Raw genomic sequence first — 10,857 nt, 5'->3', positions numbered from 1 at the left:
TTCTTAATTTAGGGAGAGAGAGAGAGCGAGCAAGCATGCGAGTGAGGGTAGGGGCAGAAGGACAGAATTTCAAGTAGACTTCCCGCTGAATGTGGAGCTGGACTGTTATCCATCTAACAACCCATGAGATCATGACCTGAGCCGAAATCACAAGTCTGTCACTCAACCAACTGAGCCACCCAAGTGCTCCGGATTTTTAAATAAAGAGTCTTTCTGTAGGGAATTGTTTGCTGATATTACATGTTCTCCCTCAGTGCAAATATATATAACCTTTTTCACAGACTTTAGGGACAGATAATATTCATGATCTGCTGACCTCATTTGTTTCCAGGGAAAACAAAACTATTTCGGAGTAGTGATAGAAGGGGTCTCAGTTTCTGTTAGGGATTTTTTTTTAATTGATAGTATGGTGCCTTTTATTGATAGTATGGTTCTACTTTTGTAAAAAATATTATATAAATGTAGATGTTTCCACATATACGTATTTTATTACATACAAGGGCATCTAGGGGTGAAAGGAGAGGAATATTTCTTTTTTTAACTCTGTTTTCTGGATTGCTTGATTTTGTTACAGGGACAGATATTGCTTTTGCCACATTATGAAAGTAAGGTGATATGTAGAGCAATCTGGGCTGAGCTTGGAGTGGAAGCTCCATTCTGTTGGGGGAGGGCAGACTGAGCTCTTGCTGAGGCCTTCACATCCACATCCCTACAGATAGAAAAAAATATTTTAAAAACATAAATAAATCCTCAGTCCCACTGGAAAACAAGAGAATCCTTGGTGGATCAGAGAAAAACTTAGTAAGGATTAAAAAAATGGAAAGCTGGGATTAGCAAAGAAGTACACCACCAATCGAAACATTCACAGGAGCATCCCGTAATAAAAGGTAGGAACCCCTCCAAGAAAGCCCCAGGCCTGCCCTGTACCCTCGGGGACACAGGATTACAGGTGCAGCACCCTGGACCTCAGACAACTCACCGCAGGTGATTGATTAGGGAACCCCAGCAGGAGCAATCGGGAAGATCAGCTCTTGCACCACAGACAGTGCTGCTTGCCCACCCACGTGAATAGCAGAACCTGGCAGTACTTACTCAGACTACCTGGCACGTAGTACAAAGTGCAAAGCGACCAGCAAAATGCATTTAGCATTTTAGGAATTTGCATTGGATAATGAAAACTCTACTTTGGGGGTGAAGTTAAATTATACCTTGTGTTTCTTTTGGAAAGTGCTGTAGAAACGGTCTAAAGTGTAGATAAGATCTCAAATATCAAATTAAAAATTAGAGCGACAGCAGAAAGCTGGGCCTGAGGACTCCATGAGCAGACTCTGTCCCGGTAGCGGTGGGACTTGGTGAGGCTCTGATGGTCTGTGGGCTGTCTACTGAGAAAAGGAGTTAAACTAAAACAGAACAAAGGCATTTATTTGGGGTCTCGGGGTTACAATTTAGGGAGCACAGATTCTGGAGTAACCAGAAAAGTGTCCTGTTCCTGTGGGAAAGCAAGGGGTTTTTATGACAAAGAAAGAAGGCATCATTATATGATTTAGAGAAAAAGAAGACCCAAAAAATCTTAATTCGGTGCTAATTTTGATTACCATCTAATCGACTGTTTAATTGGTGCTATCAAACGAACTATACCTGGTACGCGTTAGTTAACTTTTATGTCTTCATAAAGTTCCTATTAAGTTTTATGGTCCGAATGCCAGTTATCCTGTTGGGTTTTATGAGCAGCTGCTTGTAAAACCATGCCTGCTTCTGGCACAGTTTGAGATCATTAGTTAGGAAACCGAGCTTCAAAATGGAGACGCTCCTGTCCAGATATTTTATACAATTACACAGGACGTAACCTCGGCAAAGCCGGGGGGTTCTGGCAGAGGTCCGAGGGGCATCAAGGTGGACCGGCAGGTCCAGTGTAATGTGATGAGTCTCCCCTTTATGCTGGACGGCGGACACAGTCAATGCCGACATCCCACGCGGCCCCTGGCCCGGGCAGGTGCGGCGCCCAGTTCCGCTCACTCTGAGCGTCAGTCTCTTCCTCTTCCGCGGGTCTTCCGGCCTCCCCAGCCTGACCAGCCTCCCCTCCTTCCCCCCGCGGATGCACTGAGAGTCTGGCGAGTCTGGCGCCGGTCCAGCCGTAGGGAACTCCAGGAGACCTGGCCCCCTCTCCTGGAAAGGACCTTCTAGTGGAAACCAAGGAGGGGACAACACAGCTGGTTCCAGACCGTGGCTAGTGCTGTGGAGGAAATAAAGAGGGCGCTGTGGTAGAAACTAACGGGTCTCCTCGGGGCGTACAGGGTGTCACGAGACCGTCCTCTACCAAGCCTGAGCCCCAGGTGAGTCATCCTAAGAGATCGCTTTCACGCCCTGCTGCGCTGGCGCCGGGGCGCGTCCCCCTGGGCCCAGCCCCGGTCCCGCCTCTGTGTCGCCGGCTCCTCCCAGCCGCGGCGAGCTGGGGCGCAGGGGGGCTCGGCTGGCAGGACGCCGCGCGGCGGAGATCGCGGGGTGCGGCCTCGGGGAAGCGGGCGGGAGCCGGCGGGCAGGGCGCCGAGGGCGCAGCGGGTGCCAGGGGCGTGGCAGGGAGTGGGCGGCAGGCGAGGGACCCCGGAACCGCCTGCCTCTTGCTGGTCGCCGGCGGCACACCCCGCGCGCCCAGTTCTCGGGCGGGAGGGGAGCCGCGCGGTGCGCCCGGGGTCCCGCCACTCCTTAGCCCGGGCGGGCCCCATGGGGTCCGGGGGTGTCTGCCGCTTTCGGGGCTCCGAGCTCCGTCATCGCTCAGTCCAGCTCAGCTCCCTGGCGGCTCGAGGGCCCTTCTCGGCCTGCCGCCCCTCCTTTCCGGGAGCATCGTGACCTGCGCTCGGTGACTCATCCCTGAGCTCTGCCCTCTGACTCACCCGGTCGCTTTCTTGGTTACCCGGAACCGCCGCGTCCCCAACCCTCTCCGGCCTCGCCTTCCCTGCAGCATTTCGTGTGAACGCCGCAGGTGCTAATTCCTCCAGCTCGGGCTGGGGAAGAACGGGTGGCGCGCCTCCCAAGCCCCCGGGGGATCACCAACCTCCACCCTCCTTTCTGGCCCCATTTCCCCGCAGGCTGAGGATTTCAGCACCTGGCTCAGCTTCCTCGCTGCCTGTCCCGCTGGAGTCATCAGTCCACACCTCTGCAGCCGTTAGGGTCTCCATCAGATCCTACACGTACTGGATTCCGACGGTGACACCGCCGCTCAGCTGTGCGCGGCTAGCTTCCTTCTTTAAAACTCTCTTCTCTTTTGTTTGTTGTTAATGATTCTCTTTCCAGATTCTTTTCATGCCTCTCTGGCTTCTCCTTGTCTTTTTCTGGCTCTTCTTTTCCTCTAGTCATCCTTACCTATTGGCATTCCTGAGGGTTGGATGCTGTCCCTGGCCAACCTCTCCAGCCCATAACTTCACCTCATCCATTTGCTGATGACCCCTACATTGACAGCTGGTGCCTAGACCTCTCACCTGAGCCTTCTGTGGGACCTCAACCTTGCCCTAACAAAACCAAAATGCATTCTGTTCTCCAAAGTCATTTGTCTTCCTGTTTCCAATCTTCCAGTCTTGCTCGTGGTCATTGCCATTCACCCGCTGGTCCAAGTCAGTGATCTGAAAGTCAGCTAGATTCCTCCTTCCTTATCTACCCATCCAACAACCCATTGTCGGTCCCATCCTACCTTCTTCCTGAACCGCTTTTCCTTCTGTTAAAAAAGAAAACCACAGGCCCCAAATGGTGTTACTTAGTCCAGTCCGAGTCACCAAACCAGAGCTTAATACCTAATCTCATTGCAATTTCAACCTCCTTCAGCAATGTAGTCTTAACAGGTCAGTCAGGAATTTTCTGATGCATGTCAGTGAGTCTGTAGCTTGGCCCTCTCCATCCCCCCGAAGGAAGATGAGAATCTGATAAAACCCCCTGCTCTTCCTTCTCAGGGAAAGAGACCTTGCCTGGAACAATCTTTTTCTTCTGCTTTTACCTTCTTGCCCCACCCTCCTTCCTATAAAAACTTTCCATTTTACCCAACTCCTCATAGCGCCCCTCTACTTGCTGGATGGGAGACTGCCTGAGTCAGGAATCATTTAATAAAGCCAATTAGATTCAGTTGAATTTGTTTATTAATACCTCCATCTTGCCCACTGCCACTGCCCCTGTGCACACTGGGGTCTTTCATTTCAAGGACTGCAGCTCTGACACTTCAGTCTTGTTCCCATCCCCCTTGTCTGCATTCCTGCAGAGCAACCTTCCCGGGACATAACTCTGCTTAGGTGTCCCACAGTTCAGAATTCTCCGGAGACTTCGGAGACAGCCTATAAATAAAACTTTACTGGCATGACATATAAAGCCCTTCACAGACATCTAGTCTAAACTGCCTCATAGGGGCGCCTGGGTGGCACAGCGGTTAAGCGTCTGCCTTCGGCTCAGGGCGTGATCCCGGCATTCTGGGATCGAGCCCCACATCAGGCTCCTCCGCTGTGAGCCTGCTTCTTCCTCTCCCACTCCCCCTGCTTGTGTTCCCTCTCTCGCTGGCTGTCTCTATCTCTGTCAAATAAATAAATAAAATCTTTAAAAATAAATAAATAAATAAATAAATAAATAAACTGCCTCATAATTGATGATATGGCAATAGTTTGTTGCTTCCTCCAACAAGCATACTTTTGCAGGTTTCCCTGTCTCCCAGTTTGGAATACTTCCTCTGCTTAGCTCAGCCTTGTTCTGCAGACCTCCACTCAAGTGTTAGGGAGAGTTGACACCTTTCTGGATTCCTCCAGCCAGACTCCTTGTTGCTGCTCCTACTTTTCCTTGCCCCTTGTGCTGAAGGCCATTACAGCACAAACCACATCCTATTTCATTTGTTGGCATGTTTGTATAAGGAGAAACCTCAGTCCAGTCTTCCTCTTGAATAGAGAAAAACCCCAACGCTTTCCTCCTCCTGTGTTTCTCTCTGGTGTGTCTCCTTTACTACTCATAAAAAGCACTTCACTTCTGACCCTTCTGGTCACCAAATGTATGTGGGGGATTTCCGCAGTTCTCTACAGCACCAGCTGAAGTCCTATAATTTAACTCAGTTCTAGCACATTCTACCTGGAGATCATGTCCGATCCCATAGGTTAGGGGCTCAGTCCCACTAGACTGCCTCTCACCCCCCTCAACTTCAGATGCCAGTTGCAAGTAATACGTTCCCAGGTTACCCACAATTCCTTTCCGGTTTGGCTACAGATGGGAGGTTCCCATGATGTCCCCCCACCCTGTGCCCACCCTGGTTTGATTAATTTGTTAGAGTGGCTCAGGGAACTCAAGGAAACACATTTATCAGTTTATTAAAAGAGAGATAAAGGATATAGATGAACAGATACAGAGGCGCCTGGGCGGTTCAGTTGGTTAAGTGTCTGCCTTCAGCTCAGGTCATGACCTCAGGGTCCTGAGACTGAGTCCTGGGATCAGCCCCAGGTTGGGCTCCCTGCTCAGCAGGGAGTCTGCTTCTCCCTTTCTCCCTTTCCCTCTGCCCCTCCCCCTCCACTCATGCCTCTCTCTCTCAAATAAATAAATAAAATCCTTAAAAAAAAAAAAAAGATACATAGGGCAAACTCTGGGAGTGTCCTGAGGGCAGGAGCTTCTGTCCTTCTGGAGTTGGGGGTGTGAATGTGTTCGCCAACGTGGTACCTCCCCGAACCCCATCTTGCTGGGATTTTTGTAGAGGCTTCATAATGTAGGCGTGATCGGTCATTAACTCCACTTTCAGACCTTCTCTCTTCTTAAGAGGATGGGGGTTTGGTTTCTAATCATGGCTTGGTCTTTCCGGTGACCAGCTCTCATCCAGGAGCCACCCAGGGCCCCACCTAGAGTTGCCTCACTAGAAAAAGACACTACTATTACCCAGGAAATTACAAGGGTTTCAGGAGCCCTATGTCAATAACTGGAGTCAACGACCAACTATCAGAACAAAAGTGGTTCCTTGTGTTCTTACCACTTAGGAAATTACAAAGGTTTCAGGAGGCTGGTTGTTAGGAGCAGGGGGCGGACCAATATATATGTTCTGTATTATCTCACCATATCTATTTGATATCTTGAGGTCAGGGACCTTGTCTTCTGTCATCATATTGCCAGACCTTAGCGTAGCTCCTGGCCTATAGTAGGTGCTCAATTAAAGTTTGTGGAGTGAATGAAATAATTAGTCATACCACCAGTTAGGACCTCACTTACCATTTCGTGAATGCCAGGTAGTCCATATAATAAAGTTATTAAGGCTGATGAGCAAACATTAAGTTATCAAAGAATACCATTGCAAATGATATAAAAGACTTTGCTCTTGCTTAGATAACTCATAGGGTAAGAACTCCCCATGGTCCTTGTGAGGATCTTACATTGCCTTTGGGATTTGTGATGGCCCTGGGAGAAAGTATGTACTGCACACAACAGTGAGGAGGTGATAGAGCTCTCCCTCGGCCCTTGATGTTTTGTCCCTGGGGCTCAGCAAACAGTTACCTTCCTCTTGAGGGACTGGGGTTCTCCAACTCGAGGCAGATGGGCACCTAGAAAGTGATGGAGCTGCTTCCCTTGTTTAAAAAGAATGAAAATGACCTGACCAGCTTTCACCAAGTAGGAGTAATGAAAATGCGTATCTTGTGACCCTTTTTGTTTTCATTCTGTGATACCAAAACCTGCATTTTGAAATTAAACCTCCTGCCCTTTGTGCAGAATCTAGTGCGCTATCACAGGTGTCCCAGCCCTTGAGCACTAAGCCTGGCCAAGAAGACACTCTCGGAGTTTCCAAGCCCTGGTTTCAGTCCCTGTCTCCCCAAGCAGGCCCTGTGACAGGTGACCAGCCTGGAGGGGATTTTTACACCTTGGCACAAGCCACAGACTGGCTGAAATTACACTCATAACTGTTGAGCCCTGCTCTCAACCATTTTTGTTTGTTTGCTTGCTTTTTAAAAATTTTTTAGGAGCTTCGTTAGCACAGGGCCCAGTCGGAACTGCTCTGGCAGAGCGCACCGTCTCTCTAACCCGGTGTTTGAGGAAACAGTTTCCTTGGGCTTCTCATGCAAATCCATCCAGCTCCTTTCAGCAATGTCCTGGACCTCAGGGCAAGGCGGCCCAGAGCTAAGGGCACCCACCCCCAGACAAAGGGTTCCCATCCACCTTTCTTTACATTTGCGTTCTGAAATGGATCTCCCAAGTGATTCCAGACCAAATAAGAAGACAAGCTTCTCTTGTGAGGAAGAAAGAAAGAGGGGGAAAAGGTAAGAGAGAGAGAGGGAGAGAGAGGAAACTCTGTTCAGCTATTTAGCTATTTCTTAAAATCATATGATCATGAATATTAAAAAAATCTCCAGAGTAATCAGATTCTTTTGACTTAACTCAGATTTTAAATAAGAAAGCATGATTTCCAAAGAAATAAGTGTATAATAAACTGAATAAAGTGAGATAACTGAAACATAGATTCTGAAAAACTCCTTCTGGATTCCAGGTAAAGCCGTGCACGTGGTAGGTGAGCCAGCTCTAAGCCCCTTCCTGTGGGCCCTTCCTGCGGCCCCTCTTCCCAGGGACACCTGTCCTTCAGGTACTGGGTTAACATGTTGGTCTGGAAAGTGCAAATTCCATCCGAGTCCTTGGATTAAAGATGGCCTAAAATAACAGAGAATAATGGTCAACACAGAAGTAAGCAGCGTTGCTTTGCTTCCCCATCGTACTCTTGACAAAGCAATCGTTTATTTCATTTTAGGTTTTCCTTTAAATCAGACAATTTCCTAGTACTTTCCTGGCTATTTCTGACTGTGACTCTTCAGAAGGCAAACGGCGTGCTCCGCTCTGCTCAGTCCTTCAAACACAGCCTTCCCTCCAGCGGAGCCCCCGCTCTACCTGGCCGTCTTAGGTCTTAGTCATCACTGCGAAGTTTCTTCGAAGAGTATTCTAAGAGGGCTGTCTCCACCCGTCTCTTTTTATCCTGAATTGCACTCACTTTGGTGGCTGTCCTGCCTGTCACTAAGGTAACTATTGCCCTGGAAATGACAAGTGGCTTCTCCCTCTTTAAGTCTCCATTTCCTCCAACATGAGCTACTAATGTCGTTGACCTCACTCTCCAATGTCCAGCCTCTTCTGCTCTTTTCAGTCTTCTTTGTTATGTGCTTTTTCCCCCAGCAATCTTTTAAATTGTTGGTTGTTTTTGCCTTGGTTCTGTCACCAGACAGATGCCTTCCTGATCAACAAGCTTGGCTGGGCCAATGCATCCCTCTTCTGGCTTCTGGCCCCTGGATCCCACAGCTTTGTCTTTATTTCTACCCGTGTCCTGGACATCGTCACCTAAATGTGTCACAAGCACTATAAAGCCCTTTTGACTCAAACTAATTCTTTATTTGACCCCTGAACCTATCCTCCTCCCCTTACATTCTCTTTTTTAGTTAATTATATCATCTTGTATCCAATTACCTGAGTTAGACTACTAAAAGTCATCTGGAACTCCATTCTTTTCCTTTATATCCTATGATTTCTGCTTCCTGATTAGCTCCCTGCCTCACCAGCATCACTGATGCCAACTACATAGGCTTAAGCCCAAATGGCCCATGCTCTGGATCCCTAAAGCCAACTCCTAACAGACTCCTGCCATCACCGTCTTCTGCATCCAAACCATCCTAAAGGCTGATGCTAGAGTCAGAAAGAAAAGGAAGGAGGGACAGAGGGAGAGAGGAAGGGAGAGTAGGGAAAGGAATAAATGAATGAATGAATGATGTTATTCCTCTAGTTAAAATCCTATAATGGTTCCCCATTGCTTGGCCAATAGATCCCAAGCTCCTTAGAATGGCGTAAGGACCCTTTCCAGGCCAGCGCTACCTTGCCCATTTAACTCCACTTATCCTCACTTTGAGAGAGACACCACATTCACATAACTTTTATTACATATATTGCCATAATTGTTCTATTTTATTAGTAGTTGTTAATATCTTACTGTGCCTTATTTATCAATTGACCTTATCGTGGGTTTGGTACTAGGTAGTTTCAGGCATCCACTGGGGGTCTTGGAACAGATCCCCCACTACTGAATATTGCAAACACAATCTCCCCTTTGCACCCATCTGAACTGCTGAAAAAGGGAAGGACCATGTTTTATTCAGTCTTATTTCTCAACGTCTTTGAGACCTGATACTGTCTGCTGAAAGAAAACCAACCTCAAAGTAGGTTAGCGAACGCTTTCTTCACTGTCTTCCTGGGACTCGAGTCCAGGAGGCAGTGTTTCAGATTGCTCTGAGGAACCGCTCCGAAGCTTGCCAGCTGCACGGGGAAAGGGGCACCTGCTGCAGTCGGTGCTCCAAATACTTGTGCACCGCAAGGTGCAATTCGTTATGGTGTAAAAAGTAAGGTTTCCTGATTTACACACAGACCTGAGAAAGACCCTTAGGTCCCCTAAACACCTTATATTTCCGTTATATCGGATCGTTTAAAAAAGTTGCTTGCTTGTCTCCTTTGTTGAGCTGGTTTCCGGTTCTCCCTGGTTTTGATTCCTCCCGGAGTCGGTGTCAGGAGGCTGTGACCTCCTGTAATCGGTCACCTCCTGCGGCTTCGGGGCCCAAGACAATACTCAGTATTATAAATGTTTAGTAAGTGAAGCTTGGGGTTTTCCAGCTCTTCTGTCTAGTGGGGCTTCGAGGGTATGGAGCTGGGGAGGATTTACAAAAGGCACTTCTCCGTTTGAACATGCTGTGATGGAAAACTGCAGCGGAGCGCAGGAGCCCCGGCCGCTTGTTCCACTCAGTCCTTCACCCTCACCAAGGTCGTCTGCCAGCTGCCGAGTGGAAGAGGCACGGCCGTGCTGGAGTTTTCCGAGAATCCCAGGAAGGACAGAGAGTCAACGTGAGGTCCATTGGGAAGGACCATGGATTTATCTCAGTCGCAGGACTACGGTCACATTTTAGGGAAGGAAACCCAGGGGGAAAAGGAATCTTGTCTAGCACGGGGTCCCTAGGAGTCTGGAAAGAAAGCTGGGGGCTGATCACTCTCAAAAATGCTCCAGGGTTGCTGCCCAAACCTCTGCCAAGGTATTCGAGGAAAGAAGGCAGGTAGGTTTTTTTTGTTTTTGTTTTTTAGGTTCTTGGCGTGGGTCCCAGAAAGCACCGGGAGGAGCCGGAGGAGCCGAGCTCTTTGCAGGGAGTCCAGAGGAGCAGGGAGTACGGTGGGAGCAGTGCGGGCCAGCGCTCACCAGCTCGGCTGTGCAGGGTGCAGAGGCTTGGATACTCCCCAAACTGTCCTCAAGGAGAAAATGCAGATAAGCCTGATGTCTACCTCTCAGCTCCTTAGATATCATTCCAGAAGCTTTTCTGGGGTAGGAAAAATCGAGACCTCACCTCAGTTTCCAAATGTTTCCCAAAAGGGGGTCACCAACTCCCACAGGAAGGGAGTGAGCAGTCTTTGTTCAGCCACTGCCGACAGGTTCATTAGATCTCTGCTTCTCACATTTTGCCCACTTTGGGCAATGTCTTAGTTTATGTTTTTTAAGTTTATATTTTCATTCCAGTTAGTTAATATACAGTGCTGTATTGATTTCAGTGATTCGACAGTTCCATATGTCACCCGGTGCTCATCACAACACGCATACTCTCTAACCTCCTTCACCTATTATCCGCACCCCCCCCCGACCCTCAGAAAGTAGGTTTCCTGATTTACACACAGACCTGAGAAAGACCCTTGAGTCCCCTAAACACCTTATATTTCCGTTATATCGGATCGTTTAAAAAAGTTGCTTGCTTGTCTCCTTTGTTGAGCTGGTTTCGGTTCTCCCTGGTTTTGATTCCTCCCGGAGTCGGTGTCAGGAGGCTGTGACCTCCTGTAATCGGTCACCTCCCCTCTGCGGCTTCG

At 48.6% G+C, this 10,857-nt stretch overlaps 1 protein-coding gene across 2 annotated transcripts in view; it reads left to right on the top strand.

The window, feature by feature from the left end:
- The first annotated feature begins 2,139 nt into the window (after positions 1 to 2,139).
- The window catches only part of SERPINB6 (serpin family B member 6), a 35,076-nt gene continuing 26,358 nt past the window's right edge, over positions 2,140 to 10,857 (top strand). The window contains exons 1-2 of one of the 2 annotated variants that reach the window (XM_040644998.1): positions 2,185 to 2,333; positions 3,087 to 3,223. The gene's annotated coding sequence lies outside the window, so the exon portion shown is untranslated. Of the gene's footprint in view, positions 2,334 to 3,086; positions 3,224 to 10,857 lie in introns of both variants that reach the window. The other variant, XM_040644999.1, reaches the window with a different exon arrangement.

This window comes from Ursus maritimus, unplaced genomic scaffold, assembly GCF_017311325.1.
Source record: "Ursus maritimus isolate PB19 unplaced genomic scaffold, ASM1731132v1 scaffold_30, whole genome shotgun sequence".
Taxonomy (NCBI): Eukaryota; Metazoa; Chordata; class Mammalia; order Carnivora; family Ursidae; genus Ursus; species Ursus maritimus.
Note: the sequence above shows the minus strand (reverse complement) of the source record. Positions and strands in the feature narration are given on the sequence as shown.